Raw genomic sequence first — 17,840 nt, forward strand, 5'->3', positions numbered from 1 at the left:
TGGGACCGGTTGGTCTGGCGGCACGGCCGGTCGGACCGGATCTGGCACCGGCCTGAACTTCAGCTTCCCATCTCGTGCATGCCTCCCGCTCCTCCCTCGCGTGTCCATGGGATGTCTTCATGTCTAGCTCCATGTCCAGCTTCACGTCCATCTTCTAGTCCAGCTACTCCTCTCCTCCTCGTGCGATGCTTGCTCCCTCCTCATATCTGATCATACATAAGTAATAGCACTTAGGCAGTATAAAGTTCTCATCAATCAAAGTATCGTTTAGGAACAAGTTCACCTGTTGTTTAAGTAGCTTCGCACGAGCTCGTGTCATTGGTCCAATCCTGACTTCATTGGACTTGAGCTTCACAGCAGGATCATCTTCTTGTAATGACGGAGGTAGTAGTGAGGTAGGGATGTCCTCATCATGTTCCTTCCTTAAAATTTGATTAGTGTATCACGTTTGGATAAAGACAGTTATCAGTGTTATTTGGACATGGAAAGTTTGCCATATGGTGTAATAATACTTATGTGGGGGTTGCTTTACTCCACGATGAGCTTTATTTATTGTCCTTGCGTGAAAAAATATTGTCTGTGTGTAAAGTGAATGAACAAATACCCGCGTCGGAAAAAGAACAAAAGAAAAGAAAAAGAACTGATGAATCATCGAAATTACAACACTGTCGCTTAGGTCATATTTCGAGGGGGAGAATAGAAAGACTTGTTAAAAATGATATTCTTCCTCCATTAGAATTCTCAGACATAGAACAGTGCATCGATTGCATTAAAGGAAAATTTGTAAAGCAAATTAAAAAGGGTGCAAATCGAATCACAACAACACTAGAAATAATTCTCACCGAAATATGCGGACCATTTCCTGTGAAAAGTGTGGATGGCTATGATTTGTTCATAACATTCACGGATGATTACTCCCGATATGGCTATATTTATCCAATCAAAGGAAGAACAAAAGCGTTGGATAAATTTAAAATATTCAAAGCTGAAGTTGAAAATTATCATGATAAAAGAATAAAGATAGTCAGATCTAATCGTGGAGGGAAGTACTACGGTCGACATACTCCGTATGGCCAAGTCCCTGGACCTTTTGCAAGGTTCTTACAGGAGACTAGAATAGTCGCCTAGTATTCTATGTCGGGCGAACCTCGGCAGAATGGGGTAGCTGAAAGGCGCAACCGTACCTTTATGGATATGGTGCGCAATATGCTGATCTATTCCATCCTACCATTGAGATTGTGGATTGAGGTGTAAAAAACCGCTATTCACATTCTAAACAGAGTACCAAGCAAATCAGTGCCCAAAACACCGTATGAGCTATGGATAGGGAGAGTGCCTTCTATAAACCACCTGAAAGTGTGGGGGAGCCCTGCTGAGGCCAAAGTATTTAATCCAAATATCACAAAGTTAAATACCAAAACAGTCAGCTGCCATTTTATTGGCTATCCTGAAAAGTCAAAAGGTTATCATTTCTACTGTCCAGACAAATATACAAAATTTGTTGAAATGAGACATGCTATCTTCTTAGAGGACGAAATGATGAGGGGGAGCATGGTAGCTCGGAAAATTGATCTAGAGGATAAGAGGGTGCATGCACCTAATCCGATGACTCAGGAGCCATTTTTTGCGCTACCATGTGCACCTGCACCGATAATCCCTGCGATTATGGTGCAAGCGCCTGTTGTGACTCCACCCATGACAATGATGAGTGAAAATTTGGAACCTATCCGTCAGGAGTCGAATGAACCATTTGTTGAGCATGAAAGGGAGCAACAACAGCCACCTCCAGAAGCTGAGCCACAAGTTGAGGAACAGAATGCTCTAGAGAATGAGGCCCCTAGAAGGTCTACAAGAGCTAAAAAATCAGCCATTTCGACTGATTACAAAATTTACAACACAAAAACAGTTCATATGGAAGGTGATCCCACTTCATATGAATAAGCCATGAGAAGCCCAGATTCATCAAAGTGGGTGGAGGCCATGTAAGACGAAATGAGATTGATGAGTACCAACAATGTTTGGGACTTAGAAGATATTCCTAAAGGAGCCAAAGCAGTGGGCTGCAAATGGGTCTATAAAATAAAATATGACTCCAATGAGAATGTGGAGAAGTACAAAACACGACTTGTGGCAAAAGGATTTACGCAAAGAGAAGGGATATATTACAATGAGACATTTTCTCCAGTCTCATGTAAGGATTCCTTCCGAATCATAATGGCACTAGTTGCACATTTTGATTTAGAGTTGCATCAAATGGATGTAAAGACGGCATTTCTAAATGGGGATTTAGAAGAAAATGTCTACATGAAACAACCCAAGGGTTTTATCATTGAAGGCAAGGAAGAAATGGGATGCCGCCTAAAGAAATCCATTTATGGATTAAAGCAAGCCTCCGGACAATGGTATCTAAAGTTTATTGAGACAATTAAGAGATTTGGATTTAAATAAAATATTGAGGACAACTGCATGCAAAGTTTAAAGGTGGGGAATATATTTTCCTAATCTTGTATGTGGATGATATTCTGCTAACTACAAGAGTCAAAGAAGTTCTTGTCCTCAAATTTTGATATGAAAGATCTTGGTGAAGCATCATATGTTTTGGACATAGAAATTCACCAAGATAGGAAAATGGAGTATTAGGACTATCATAAAAGGCTTATTTAGAAAAGATTCTAACTAAGTATAATATGCATAAGAGCAATGCCACAGCTTCCCCTATAGTCAAGGGCGAAAATTTTGGGAAATTTCAAAGTCCCCAAAATTAATATGCGCTCGATCAAATGAAAGCGGTTCCATATGCTTCGGCAATTAGAAGCCTATAGTATGCACAAGTGTGCACTCGTCCTGACTTAGCCTTTATCACCGGAGTACTCGGTACATATCAAGAAAATCCAGGTTTTGAACACTGGAACATGGTAAAGAATGCATTGCGTTATGTGAAAGGCACAAAGAACTACATGCTAACATATAAAAGATCTTATTCCCTAGAAATAAGAGGTATTCAGATGCAGATTTTGCGGGAGATAAAGATGATAGAAAATCCACATATGGACATAGTTGCATCATCCACGATGTATGCAGAATTTATAGCATGTTATGAAGCCACGAGGCAGGCATTGTGGTTAAAGAAATTTATACCCGACTTGAAAGTGGTAGATTGTATTGAAAAACCACTAAAGATGTACTGCGTGAGCATGCAGTATTTTTATGCTCACAAAAACAAGTCGAGTAATGCTACGAAACCGATTGAGGTTAAGTATTATGTTGTGAAACACAAGGTCTAGGATCAAGCTATAAGTCTCGAGCATATAAAGACAAAAGATATGCTTGCGGATCCGCTAACGAAAGGCTTACCACTCACCGTGTTCAAGGAACACGTAGCCTTCATGGGTTTAAGGGAAAGTCTTACCTATCCTGGATCATAAGAGGCCCAAAAGTTAAACAATTTATTTCAAAACAGAGAAGTGTATTGTGGCTGTCTCATTCTATCAGCAATAGAGCCGTGACGATGAAACATGTCCTATGGACTGATCCAACATGAAAAAAATAAAATGAAAGTATAAAGTTCAAAATAAAATTTGAGATCAAGGGGGAGAATGTTAGATTGATCTCCACCCGATCGAGCCCAACGGTTCGATGGGCCCTTTGACTCGCGCCCTGATCGGGGGCGTCCAACCCTCTTATGGTTGGTGGCCCCCTGTGACCTGCGCTATATAAAGAGGTGGGGCCCGGGGCATGCAGTATGAGGTTGACCGCGTTGTCAGTCACCCCACCAATATCCCGTACCGATCTAGGGTTCGCGCAGTGCTCACGGGAAGCACCACCACCGCTGCCTCTCACTCTATCCGCCGCCACCATTTTGACATCCGAAGGGTCCTCCTCGAATGGAGAAGGTGTGCCTCTGTCTCTCTCAATCTCTCTCAGAACTCGCAGTATACATACATCAATAGTATCTACCGATTGCATCTAGCCTAGCAGATCTAAGGGATTCAACAGTAGGCTCAATATAGCTTGGCAGAATCCTTTGGATACCTTTCAAAGAGACCAACCCCTAAGAAAGGCTCTGAGAAAGACGTGCAAGAGAAGATGAAGCCTTATCTATGGTTATAATGCTGCCTCTAATGTTGCAGTCTAGGAAGTTTGTGAGTTGGTTCGGGATAATATTTAGTCCATGTCTTCTTAAGGATAGGCACAAGCACTCTTTTTGTTGCGAGAGTAATCTTGAGGTAGTGGAGATTGGCTTCGTTGGGTACGAGGTGTTTTCGATGGTCTTGGGCCTAGGAATACTTGTATCTGGCTCAGACGATGTTCCCTAATTGCTAGTCGGGCATATGTTGTTTTGCCGGTTTTTCTTAATTAATCATGCTTTGTATTGTTTTTGGTTTGGTTTTCTTTATTAGTTGAACTAATTTTCTTCTTCTTATAATACAATGCGGAAGCTCTCCGCCATCTGACGAGGTTCTGTAAAAAAAGTTTATTATAAACAAAAAGACATAAACAATAGTATAGTAGCAAGCAGGCACAATATTGATGGATCGATCAGCTGTGTGCATCTATGATTTGCCTTTTTTTTCATTTCTTGCACTACATTTTCAAGCAGCATGTTCGATATGGCCTTTGAGGGCCAGTGACTTCTTGCTGAAGTTGATCACGAGGTGCTGGTGAAGTTTAAAGCTTTCATGAACATGCATCAAGAAATTCGTGACAACCTAGTCCATATCCAACTTTGCGATGATCCAGTGGAGAATTTGTGAACGAGAAAAGTAAACTTCTCTTGATGTGGCTCTTGAACTATTGAATTGCCTAATTAATTTTTGTTTGTTTGAATTATTGTATAAACTATTTGATTTGATGTGTAAATTATTGAGTTTATTTGCTTCAAATTATAGTAATAAACAAATTATTTGATTGAATTACACAATTTAGACCACATAAAATTTGGGGCTCTATTTGGGCAGAGGCATCAGTGTGGACAGCCACGCCCCCAAACGGCGACAGTTTTTACCGGAGCCTCCAAATGGCCAAATGGTTCTTCCAGCGCAGTTGTCGGGCGCCGTTCTGAAGCCACATGTGTGGATGCTCTAAGCTATCTCCAACGGCAGCCCGCAAACAGAAAGTTTATGTCCGTTGCTATCCATCGGGATCGACAGCGAGACCCAACGGTGACCCGCGAATAGACTGCACCCCGTGGACATATCCGTTTTGGAGCAAACCCGACCCAAATTTGAGGCAGATTTGCGGCGGCGCGGACGGGTCGCGAACACTTCCGCGGCCCATAAGTCAATGAACCAAATTGCCATTTCATTTTTTTTGGGATGGTACATGTTTCCATTACATTCTAAACTTAATTAACTAAATTAAACCTAGAGATGCCCTGTGCCGCCTCTAGCCTCGTTGCCGAAGCATCCTGTCGCGGGCGGCTTGACTCTACACATGGTGCGGGCGCTGCTCATGGATTCCCACTACGGCACCTGCCGTCATGAGTGGCAGCCGCACGCCTCCCGCTCCAAGGGCGCCTTCTGATGCGACAACTCGACTGTCGTCGTGGTGGAACAGCAGATGCCATAGGATGGCTTAAGTTGGGGCCGAATGTGCGCTAGAGGATTCGGGGGAGGGTTTGTGTTACAGGGAGAGGTGGAAAAGAAACCGGATTGTAATGATGAACTTAGCCAAATGGCCAGAGGTTGAAGATAGTACGGTACAATCTCCCTCTGGATCTCTCTCTCTCTCTTGTTGTCCGATGTTCGTCGTCCCGCGCAGGGGTGTGCCCCCTCTTCTTATATAGGGGAGAGGTTGGCTTACAAGGGAATAAACCCTAATGGAATCTAAGATGAGCTAAGCTACTTTATAAAGCTACTTTGGCCCAGCTGGCGCCGGTTATGACTTTAAACAGAGAGCGATGACCTCGTCCGGTATCTTTTACGTCATCTTCTGCTTTGGCGCGAGATCTTCGTTTAAAGCTGAAGTGCTTCGCTCATCCTTGTCCTTTAGTTCTTGATGGAATCTTTGACCAAAGTGCCGACAGGCTATAGTGACCGCTGGTACCGGTTTGCCGGTACCTTTACCTCTGGTTCCGGTACCTTGGTACTTGGCGGTACAAACTTCCCGTTGCCAAGACTCCGGTACACCCCTCTTAGGATATCGGTTCGTACCAGCTTTGCTTAGCTGAACTTAAGTTTAGAATCTGGATCACTCTTTGATCCGGTTAACCACTACCATATTATGGCTAACTTGCCATAGCTTTGGCCTACCAGGGGCCATCCCCCCGACATTAGTCCTCGAAGCTGGTATAGCCTAGAGGATTCTCTCCAACGGGCCATGCCAGGTTCCTACTCAAAATGTACCAGATTAATTCTTCCGGTTTCCTTTTAAACACACTCGGCCTCTTGCCGAAACCACTCCACATTATATCTCCGGCTTCTTTTTGCCGTTTTCTTTGTCATTAAGGCTCACCTCGACGAAGTCGAGAATAACTCAAAGTCCGCATATGTCAGAGACATGCGCACTGTGCCCTGCGCACCAGTGTCAAACGTCAAATCCTTCGACTCCCGCGCGCAGTTAATGTGCCACAGTGGATCCATGTGGCCTTCTATGTGGCAACCTTCTGCGGCACGTGTATTCCCGCGCCACGTGGCGGCCCATGAGGCGAAGCAGCGCGGGCCTGGCCGTTTTCGGCCCATGATCCACTTCTCCATATAAGGGCGCGACGGTTCCTCGTCGCCCCTACGCTCTCACTTCTTCTCCCATCAACCTCTCTGCGCACTCTGCTGCTCAAGCTCTCCGCGCCGCCGTTCGCCGCTGCGCCCAAGCTCTCCGGCGAAACTCCGCGGGAGTGCATTGCGGAGCCTGGCCTGCTCCATCTTCTTCGTCAAGATTGCGCAGTGCTGTTCTTCCTCAGCCCAGGGACGCACCACCGTGCCCGATTCCGCCTCCTCGTTCTCCGCCATTGACCTCCTTCTTGACGAACTCCGGCGAACCCTTGGGCCCGTTGACCCTCAGGACCTCCGCCGCCGTTCTCAGGTCAGTTTTCCCAGATCTGGCCCTCTCCTCTTCTTTCTGTTCTTCTCGGGTGCGGTAGGGTATTTATCCCCTCTTTTCTTTTCGTTTTTTTCTCTTGCGTAGATCTTCGCGAGGAGGTAGATTTGGGGAAATCGGTTTTTAGTTAGCCCCAACACTTAGGGAAAATGTCTTCCGAAGAAACCGAAGGGCAGCATTCCGGAGACACCCAGTTTAGCGAATCTCCCGAGATATCGTTGGGGGGAGGAGCCATCCGTGGCCCAAGAATCCGACGGGCTTGAGGAAGAACTTGCCCGGATGGATGAAGAATCCGGCGCCCCGGACGAAGATACCGTTCGGGACCAGGAAGCCAGCAGCTCTGGCCAGGCTTCCGGCGTGAACTTGGCAGCGTACACCCGCAGGGCCTAGAAGGGTTCCGATGTAAATCAAGCCGAGATTGACTGGCTCTACTGGTCCAGGAGGATACCGGAGGAGGTGCTCTACCGGATCCCCGGCGAAGAGCTGGAGCCTGCACCCGAGCCAGGCGAAGTCGTGGTCTTTGCCGCTCATTTTGAGCGCGGCTTTGGCCTCCCGGCGTCGAACTTCTTCTGCGAGTTCCTAGACTTCTACGAGCTCTAGCCTCACCACCTTCCTGGCAATGCCATCTTTTACCTCTCTTCTTATGTTTCGTTCATGGAGGCTTTCGTTGGCCTCCTTCCTACGGTTGAGACTTTTGCTCGCTTCTACAATCTTCGGATCAACTCGGTCCAAGATAAGAAGCTTCCGAACACCAATCCCGTTATACAGTGCGGGGCGTGTATCCTCACGCCCTGCCAGAGGGGCCCCTTCTACAAATTCTCCATTTTGGAGTCTTGCCGGTCATGGCAAGAAACTTTCTTTTACGTTAGGAACCTTAGCTCCACCGATTTCATCAACCTTCCGACATACGCTCCCGGCGTACCCTGATGTCTACGCACGCTTCTATTCCTGTAGACAGTGTTGGGCCTCCAAGAGCAGAGGTTTGTAGAACAGTAGCAAGTTTCCCTTAAGTGGATCACCCAAGGTTTATCGAACTCAGGGAGGTAGAGGTCAAGGATATCCCTCTCAAGCAACCCTGCAATTAAGATACAAGAAGTCTCTTGTGTCCCCAACACACCTAATACACTTGTCAGATGTATAGGTGCACTAGTTCGACGAAGAGATAGTGAAATACAAGTAATATGGATGATTATAAGTAGTAATTGCAATCTGAAATAAAAATGGCAGCAAGCGAACATGTAACAGAACTTGTTGGAAACGGTGTTTCAATACTTAGAAACAAGGCCTAGGGATCATACTTTCACTAGTGGACACTCTCAACAATGATCACATAATTGAATAAATAAATGCTACTCTCAAACACTCTCTTGTTGGATGACAAACACCATTCATTGTTGATACGTCTCCAACCTATCTATAATTTCTCATGTTCCATGCTACTTTTATGACAATACCTACATGTTTTATTCACACTTTATATCGTTTTGATGCATTTTCCGGAACTAACCTATTAACAAGATGCCGAAGTGCCAGTTCCTATTTTCTGCTGTTTTTGGTTTCAGAAATCTTACACAGGAAATATTCTCGGAATTGGACGAAATTAATGCCCACGATCTTATATTTCACGGAAGGTTCCAGAGCACCGAAGAGGGGCCAGAGGGGAGCCAAGGGGGCCCCACCCCACATGGCGGCGCGACCAAGGGGGGGGCGCCCCCCTATGGTGTGGGTCCCCTGGGACCCCTCCGAGGCTGCCCTTCCGCCTATAAAGTCTCCCCGACGCGAAAACCCTAAGAGGATAAGCCACGATACGAGAAAAGTTACGCAGCCGCCGCCATCGCGAAGCCAAGTTCGGGGGATAGAAGTGTCTGTTCCGGCACACCGCCGGGATGGGGAATTGCCCCCGGAAGCCATCTCCATCGACACCACCACCATCTTCATCGCCGCTGCTGTCTCCCATGATGAGGAGGGAGTAGTTCTCCCCCGAGGCTAAGGGCTCTACCGGTAGCTATGTGGTTCATCTCTCTCTCCCATGTACTTCAATACAATGATCTCATGAGTTGCCTTACATGATTGAGATCCATATGATGAGCTTTGTAATCTAGATATCGTTATGCTATTCAAGTGGATTTTACTTATGTGATCTCCGGAGACTCCTTGTCCCACGTGTGTAAAGGTGACAGTGTGTGCACCGTGTGGGTCTCTTAGGCTATATTTCACAGAATACTTGTTCACTGGGTTATGATTTGAGTTGGATGTCTCTATGAAATTGTGGTGTGTTAGTACCTCCTATGAATGCTCACAGTGACAGCGTGGGATGTTTATTAGTATTTCATTCTTTGTCTTTGCAATACATAGCTCATGGGAAAATAGCTTAAAAACTATTGTGGTATTGCTTGTATCTTATTTCTTATAAGTTGCTTGTTGAGCGGTAACCATGTTTCTGGGGACGCCATCAACTTTTTACACCTTTGTTGAATATCATGTGAGTTGCTATGCATGTTCGTCTTGTCTGAAGTAAGGGCGATTTATCATGATCAAATGGTTTGAGTATGCATATTGTTAGAGAAGAACATTGGGCCTCTAACTAAAGCCATGAATCATGGTGGAAGTTTCAGTTTGGACACTAATCCTCAATCTCTTATGAGAATATTATCTGTTGTTGAATGCTTATGCATTAAAGAGGAGTCCATTATCTGTTTTCTATGTTGTCCCGGTATGGATGTCCTTAGTTGAGATCTATCAAAAACGAGAAATCAAATGCGATCTATCTCCTTGGACCTTTGTACAGGCGGCATAGAGGTACCCCTTTGTGACACTTGGTTGAAACATATGTTATGCAATGATAATCCATGTAAATCCAAGCTAATTAGGACAAGGTGCGAGCACTATTGGTATTCTATGCATGAGGCTTGCAACTTGTAGGATGGCTTATGCATAACACATATGAATTATTACTACCGCTGACAAAATTGTTTCTATGTTTTCAAAATAAAAGCTCTAGCACAAAAATAGTAATCCATACTTCCCTCTGTGAAGGGCCATTCTTTTACTTTATGTTGAGTCAGTTTACCTACTTCCTTCTATCTTAGAAGCAAACACTTGTGTCAACTGTGTGCATTGATTCTTACATGTTTACTTATTGCACTTGTTATATTGCTTTATGTTGACAACTATCCATGAGATATACATGTTACAAGTTGAAAGCAACTGCTGAAACTTAATCATCCTTTGTGTTGCTTCAATGCCTTTTACTTTGAATCTATTGCTTTATGAGTTAACTCTTATGCAAGACTTATTGATGCTTGTCTTGAAAGTACTATTCATGAAAAGTCTTTGCTATATGATTCAGTTGTTTAGTCATTGTCTTTACCATTGCTTTGAATCGCCTCATTCATCTCATATGCTTTACAATAAGTATTGATCAAGATCATGTTGGTAGCATGTCACCTAAGAAATTATCCTTGTTATCGTTTACCTATTCGAGGGTGAGTAGGAACTAAGCTTGGGGATGCTTGATACGTCTCCAACGTATCTATAATTTCTTATGTTCCATGCTAGTTTTATGACAATACCTACATGTTTTATTCATACTTTATATCATTTTGATGCATTTTCCGGAACTAACCTATTAACAAGATGCCGAAGTGCCAGTTCCTATTTTCTGTTGTTTTTGGTTTCAGAAATCTTACATAGGAAATATTCTCGGAATTGGACGAAATTAATGCCCACGATCTTATATTTCACGGAAGGTTCCAGAGCACCGAAGAGGGGCCAGAGGGGAGCCAAGGGGGCCCCACCCCACATGGCGGCGCGACCAAGGGGGGGCGCGCCCCCCTATGGTGTGGGTCCCCAGGGACCCCTCCGAGGCTGCCCTTCCGCCTGTAAAGTCTCCCCGACGTGAAAACCCTAAGAGGATAAGCCACGATACGAGAAAAGTTACGCAGCCGCCGCCATCGCGAAGCCAAGTTTGGGGGATAGAAGTCTCTGCTCCGGCACGCCGCCGCGACGGGGAATTGCCCCCGGAAGCCATCTCCATCGACACCACCACCATCTTCATCGCCGCTGCTGTCTCCCATGATGAGGAGGGAGTAGTTCTCCCCCGAGGCTAAGGGCTCTACCGGTAGCTATGTGGTTCATCTCTCTCTCCCATGTACTTCAATACAATGATCTCATGAGCTGCCTTACATGATTGAGATCCATATGATGAGCTTTGTAATCTAGATGTCGTTATGCTATTCAAGTGGATTTTACTTATGTGATCTCCGGAGACTCCTTGTCCCACGTGTGTAAAGGCGACAGTGTGTGCATCGTTTGGGTCTCTTAGGCTATATTTCACAAAATACTTGTTCACTGGGTTATGATTTGAGTTGGATGTCTCTATGAAATTGTGGTGTGTTAGTACCTCCTATGAATGCTCACAGTGACAGCGTGGGGTGTTTATTAGGACTTGGGAATAGATCTTTAAGGTTTGCTCTTGTAGCCCTACACGGTGAATTAGTGTTCGTTATCCCGCCAGAGAGTAATTCCGAATAGCATAGTGAAGTGCTTATTTATATTCAATTATGATTGCAATGTTGAGAGTGTCCACTAGTGAAAGTATGATCCCTAGGCCTTGTTTCTAAGCATTGAAACACCGTTTCCAACAAGTTATGTTACATGTTTGCTTGCAGCCATTTTTATTTCAGATTGTTATTACCACTCATATTCATCCATATTACTTGTATTTCACTATCTCTTCGCCGAACTAGTGCACCTATACATCTGACAAGTGTATTAGGTGTGTTGGGGACACAAGTGACTTCTTGTATCTTAATTGCAGGGTTGCTTGAGAGGGATATCCTTGACCTCTACCTCCCTGAGTTCGATAAACCTTGGGTGATCCACTTAAGGGAAACTTGCTGCTGTTCTACAAACCTCTGCTCTTGGAGGCCCAACACTGTCTACAGGAATAGAAGCGTGCGTAGACATCAATTGTGTATGGCTACAAGAGCACCCTCTAGCCGGAGTAAACAAGCTCCACAACGTCATAAAGGAATCACACACGATGCGCACACTGTCACCGTCACACCGTGGAGAGTGAATCCGGAGTTCATATTAAAGTAACCTCTAGAGTGCATAATAGACCGTTGCAATTTAGACCGAGTACTAACATAGCATACACACTGTCAACAATAGCTATGAAAGTGGGAATAGATCACATCAATACTATCATAGTAATAGTTAACTTCATAATCTACAAGAGATTAGAATCATAACCTACACCAAGTACTACATGATGCACACACTGTCAACTTTACATCATGGAGGAGGAATAGACTACTTTAATAACATCACTAGAGTAGCACATAGATTAATAGTGATACAAAGCTCATGATCACATAAAGATCACACAATGGGAGAGAGAGATGAACCACATAGCTACCGGTAGATCCCTTAGCCTCGGGGGAGAACTAATCCCTCCTCATCATGGGAGACATCAACGGCGATGAAGATGGCGATGGAGTCGATGGAGATGGATTCCGGGGGCAATTCCCCGTCCCGGCGGCGTGCCGGAACAGAGACTTCTGTCCCCCGAACTTGGCTTTGCGATGGCGGAGGCTACGGAACTCTTCGTGGAATATGACTTGTTGTTTTAAGGTTTTCGCGACGGGGAGGATATATAGGCGGAAGGGCGGCCTCGGAGGGGTCCCGAGGGGCCCACCCCATAGCTGGGTGCGCCCCCCTCTTGGCCGCGCTGCCAGGTGGGGTGGCCACCTCGTGGCCCCTCTCCGTCTCTCCTTCGGTGTTCTGGAACACTCCATGGAAAATAAGGCCTTGGGCTTTTGTTTCGTCCAATTCCGAGAATATTTCCTGTGTAGAATTTCTGAAACCAAAAACAGCAGAAAACATGAACTGACGCTTAGGCATCTTGTTAATAGGTTAGTTCCAGAAAATGCATAAAAATGATATAAAGTGTGAACAAAACATGTAGGTATTGTCATAAAACTAGCATGGAACATCAGAAATTATAGATACGTTTGAGACGTATCAAGCATCCCCAAGCTTAGTTCCTACTCGCCCTCGAGTAGGTAAACGATAAAAAGAATAATTTCTGAAGTGACATGCTACCAACATAATCTTGATCAACACTATTGTAAAGCATATGAGATGAATGAAGTGATTCGAAGCAATGGTCTATAGTTTGTTAACAAATAGATAATGACTAAACAACTGAATCATATAGCAAAGACTTTTTATGAATAGTACTTTCAAGAAAAGCATCAAAAAGCTTTGCATAAGAGTTAACTCATAAAGCAATAGATTCTTAATAGAAGGTTTTGAAGCAACACAAAGGAAGATTCAAGTTTCAGCAGTTGCTTTCAACTTTCAACATGTATATCTCATGGATAATTGTCAACACAAAGTAATATGATGAGTGCAATAAGTAAACATGTAAGAATCAATGCACACAGTTGACACAAGTGTTTGCTTCTAAGATAGAAAGAAGTAGGTAAACTGACTCGACATAAAGTAAAAGAAAGGCCCTTCGAAGAGGGAAGCATGGATTACTCATGTGCTAGAGCTTTTATTTTTGAAAACATGGAAACAATTTTGTCAACGATAGTAATAATTTATATGTGTTATGCATAAAACCTCCTATAAGTTGCAAGCCTCATGCATCGAATACCAATAGTGCCCGCACCTTGTCCTAATTAGCTCGGACTTCCATGGATTATCATTGCATTACATATGTTTCAACCAAGTGTCACAAAGGGGTACCTCTATGCCACCTGTACAAAGGTCCAAGGAGATAGATCGCATTTGATTTCTCAATTTTGATAGATCTCAACTTGAGGACATCCATACCAGGATAACATAGAAAACAAATAATGGACTCCTCTTTTATGCTTTAAGCATTCAACAACAGATAATATTCTCATAAGAGATGTGAGGATTAATGTCCAAGCTGAAACTTCCACCATGATACATGGCTTTGGTTGGCGGCCCAATGTTCTTCTCTAACAATATGCATACTCAAACCATTTAATCATGAGAAATCTCCCTTACTTCAGACAAGACGAACATGCATAGCAACTCACATGATATTCAACAAAAGTGTAAAAAGTTGATGGCGTCCCCAGAAACATGGTTACCGCTCAACAAGCAACTTATAAGAACTAAGATACATAAGCGACATATTCATTACCACAATAGTTTTTAGGCTACTTTCCCATGAGCTATGTATTGGAAAGACAAGGAACGAAATTTTTAAAGGTAGCACGCAAGCAATTTACTTTGGAATGGCAGAAAAATACCACATAGTAGGTAGTTATGGTGGACACAAATGGCATAGGTTTTGGCTCAAGGTTTTGGATGCACGAGAAGCATTCCCTCTCAGTACAAGGCTTTGGCTAGCAAGGTTGTTTGAAGCAAACACAAGTATGAACCGGTACAGCAAAACTTACATAAAAACATATGTCAAGCATTATAAGACTCTACACTGTCTTCCTTGTTGCTCAAACACTTTTACCAGAAAATATCTAGACTTTAGAGAGACCAATCATGCAAACCAAATTTCAACAAGCTCTACGGTAGTTCTCCACTAATAGATTTAAACTACATGATGCAAGAGCTTAAACATGATCTGCTTGAGAGCTCAAAACAATTGCCAAGTATCAAATTATTCAAGACAATATACCAATTACCACATGAAGCATTTTCTGTTCCCAACCAAATAGCAATAAATGCAGCGGCTTTCAACTTTTGCCATTGAACATTAAAAGTAAAAGCGAAGAACACTAGTGTTCATATGAAAAAGCGGAGCGTGTCTCTCTCCCACACAAGGATTGCTAGGATCCGAATTTATTCAAACACAAACAAAAATAAAAGCACAGAGACGCTCCAAGTAAAGCACATAAGATGTGACGGAATAAAAATATAGTTTCACTAGAGGTGACCTGATAAGTTGTTGATGAAGAAGGGGATGCCTTGGGCATCCCCAAGCTTAGATGCTTGAGTCTTCTTGAAATATGCAGGGATGAACAGCGGTGGCATCCCCAAGCTTAGTCTTTTCACTCTTCTTGATCATATCATATCATCCTCCTCTCTTGACCCTTGAAAACTTCCTCCACACCAGACTCAAAACAATCTCATTAAAGGGTTAGTGCATAATCAAAAATTCACATGTTCAGCAAGGACACAATCATTACCAACACTTCTGGACATTACCCAAGGCTACTGAAATTTTATGGAGCAAAGAAATCCACTCAACATAGTAAAAGAGGCAATGCGAAATAGAAGGCAGAATCTGTGAAAACAGAACAGTCCGTAAAGACGAATTTTTTCGAGGCACTTAACAGGCTCAGATGAAAAAGCCCAAATTGAACGAAAGTTGCGTACATATCTGAGGATCACGCATGAATGTTTTCAGCATTTTACGAGTTTCCTACAGAGATATCAACTCAAATTCGTGACAGGTAAAAATCTGTTTCTGCGCAGGAATCAAAATCTAGTATCAACTTTTCTATCAAGGACTTTACTTGGCACAAAAACGAAATAAACATGATAATGAGAGGTTGCTACAGTAGTAACAACTTCCAAGACACAACAAAACAGTAGCAAAATAAGAACATGGGTTATCTCCCAAGAAGTGCTTTCTTTATAGCCATTAAGATGGGCTCAGTAATTTTAATGATGCTCGCGCAAGAAATAAGAGTTGAAGCAAAAGAAAGCATCAAAAGCAAATAAGAAACACTTTTAAGTCTAACCCACTTCCTATGAAAAGAAATCTTGTAAATAAACAAGTCATGTAAGCATAATGCAACATGAGGCACCTTACCCTGATAATGTGCAAACCATACCAGATCAACCCAAGGTAATGCCTTCCTATTATAGAACTTATCCAGGAATTTAATGAGTAGTGCAGCATTCTGCTTTTGGAAGTTGACAATCCCCAATCCACCTTTTAATTTAGGTTTACATACCAATTCCCATGCAGCCAATGACTGTTTTGCCATACCATCCTTATCTCTCCACAGACACTGTCTCAAAATTCTATCCAATTGGTTAGTCAGCCCAATAGGCAATTGCAAAGAGCACAGGAAATGCAATGGCATAGAAGACAGAGCAGAGTTAATGAGCTGCAAACGTGCCCCTTGAGATAAAAAACTAGAGTTGGATGTTAACTTCCTCTCAAGACGACACACCAATGGTGACAATTCAGTGATTGTTGGTTTAGTAGTGCCAACAGGCAAGCCCAAGTAAGTAAAAGGCATTTTACCCACCTGACATTGAAATACATCCACCAGTTCTTGGAGTAAATCCTCTGGAACATTAATTGGCAACATCTGAGACTTATCAAAGTTGATCTTTAATCCAGTTGATAATGAAAACTTCCTCAAAGTATCCTTTATGAGCAATAACTGATCCTTATCAGCAGGCAAAATAAGTAAAGTATCATCAGCATATTAGACAATAGGGAAGTCAGGGTCATTTGTATGAATAGGCAGTGTCAATAACCCTTGCTGTACCAAGTCATTCAGCACAGACTGCAACAGATCAGAACCAAAGAGATAAAACAAACGTGAAATTGGATCCCCCTGCTGACTCCTCTTTTGCACTCAAATTGTTTCCCAGGTATACCATTCAATAGAATAGAAGATGTACCAGTGGATAAGATGATTCTAGCCCAATTTATCCATTTATCATTAAAACCTTTATACCTCATAACTTGCAGTATAGCCTCATGCTCAATAGTATCAAATGCTTTAGCAAATCCAACTTAAGGAGTATGATTGGTTTTTTAGATGCATGGCACAAAAAGAGATATTCAAAAGACCAAGCCAAACAATCTTGAATGGACCTACCCCTCAAGAAACCATATTGGTTCTTATGAATACAAGAGAGGATTTTATCTTGTAGTCTATTTGCAGCTAGCTTAGTGAGAAATTTCACACACACACACACTTGTCAAAGAGATAGGTCTAAAGTCATTGACCTGCACTGGGACAGGCTTCTTAGGTACCAAGGTGATGAAAGAGCCATTAATATTCTTTAGCTGAACAGTCTCATCATAAAAATCAGCAGCTAGTTTATAAAAGTCTTGCTTGACAATAGACCAACACTTTTTTAAGAACAAACCATTAAAACCATCAGGCCCAGGAGCCCTATCAGCTGGCATATGCTTGATTATCTCATCCATCTCTGCCTCTTCAAAGGGTCTAGTTAGCTCCTGCAAACCATCCACTTTGCGCAAGATTCTATCCAAGTCAAATTGCATGGAGATGGACTCAGATCTGCCCATCCTCTCCTTATACTCCCTCCAAAACAATCCTGCCATACTATCATGATCAGTTACTTCATTCTCATCAACATCTCTGAGCATAGCAATGGTATTCCTCCTATATCTTTCAGTAGCCATGGCATGAAAGAATTTTGTGTTATCCTCCCCAAGTTGAATCCACCTAATAGTGCAACGTTTCCTCCAGTAATTACACTCAGCCAGGAGCAAGCTATCCAAATGCTCCTTAACAATTCTCCTGAAATTAAATTCAGCCACATACAAAGGCCTCTGCTCCTCCAAAGAGTCCATTGATAAAATCACTGAATTACAATTCTTGATCATCTGTTTTAATTTAGCCATACTAACATGCCACTTCTTCAGTTCATGTCTTAAAGTCTTTAATTTGTCTGCCAAAATAGCTGATCTATAATTCTTTTTAGACCCCTTATCCCATGAACTCTTAACACATTCCAAAAACCCAGGCATATTAACCCAATAGTTTTCAAATCTAAACAGTGATGCTTTGGGTATATTGGTATCCACA

This window comes from Lolium perenne, chromosome 4 (assembly GCF_019359855.2).
Source record: "Lolium perenne isolate Kyuss_39 chromosome 4, Kyuss_2.0, whole genome shotgun sequence".
NCBI classification, from domain to species: domain Eukaryota; kingdom Viridiplantae; phylum Streptophyta; class Magnoliopsida; order Poales; family Poaceae; genus Lolium; species Lolium perenne.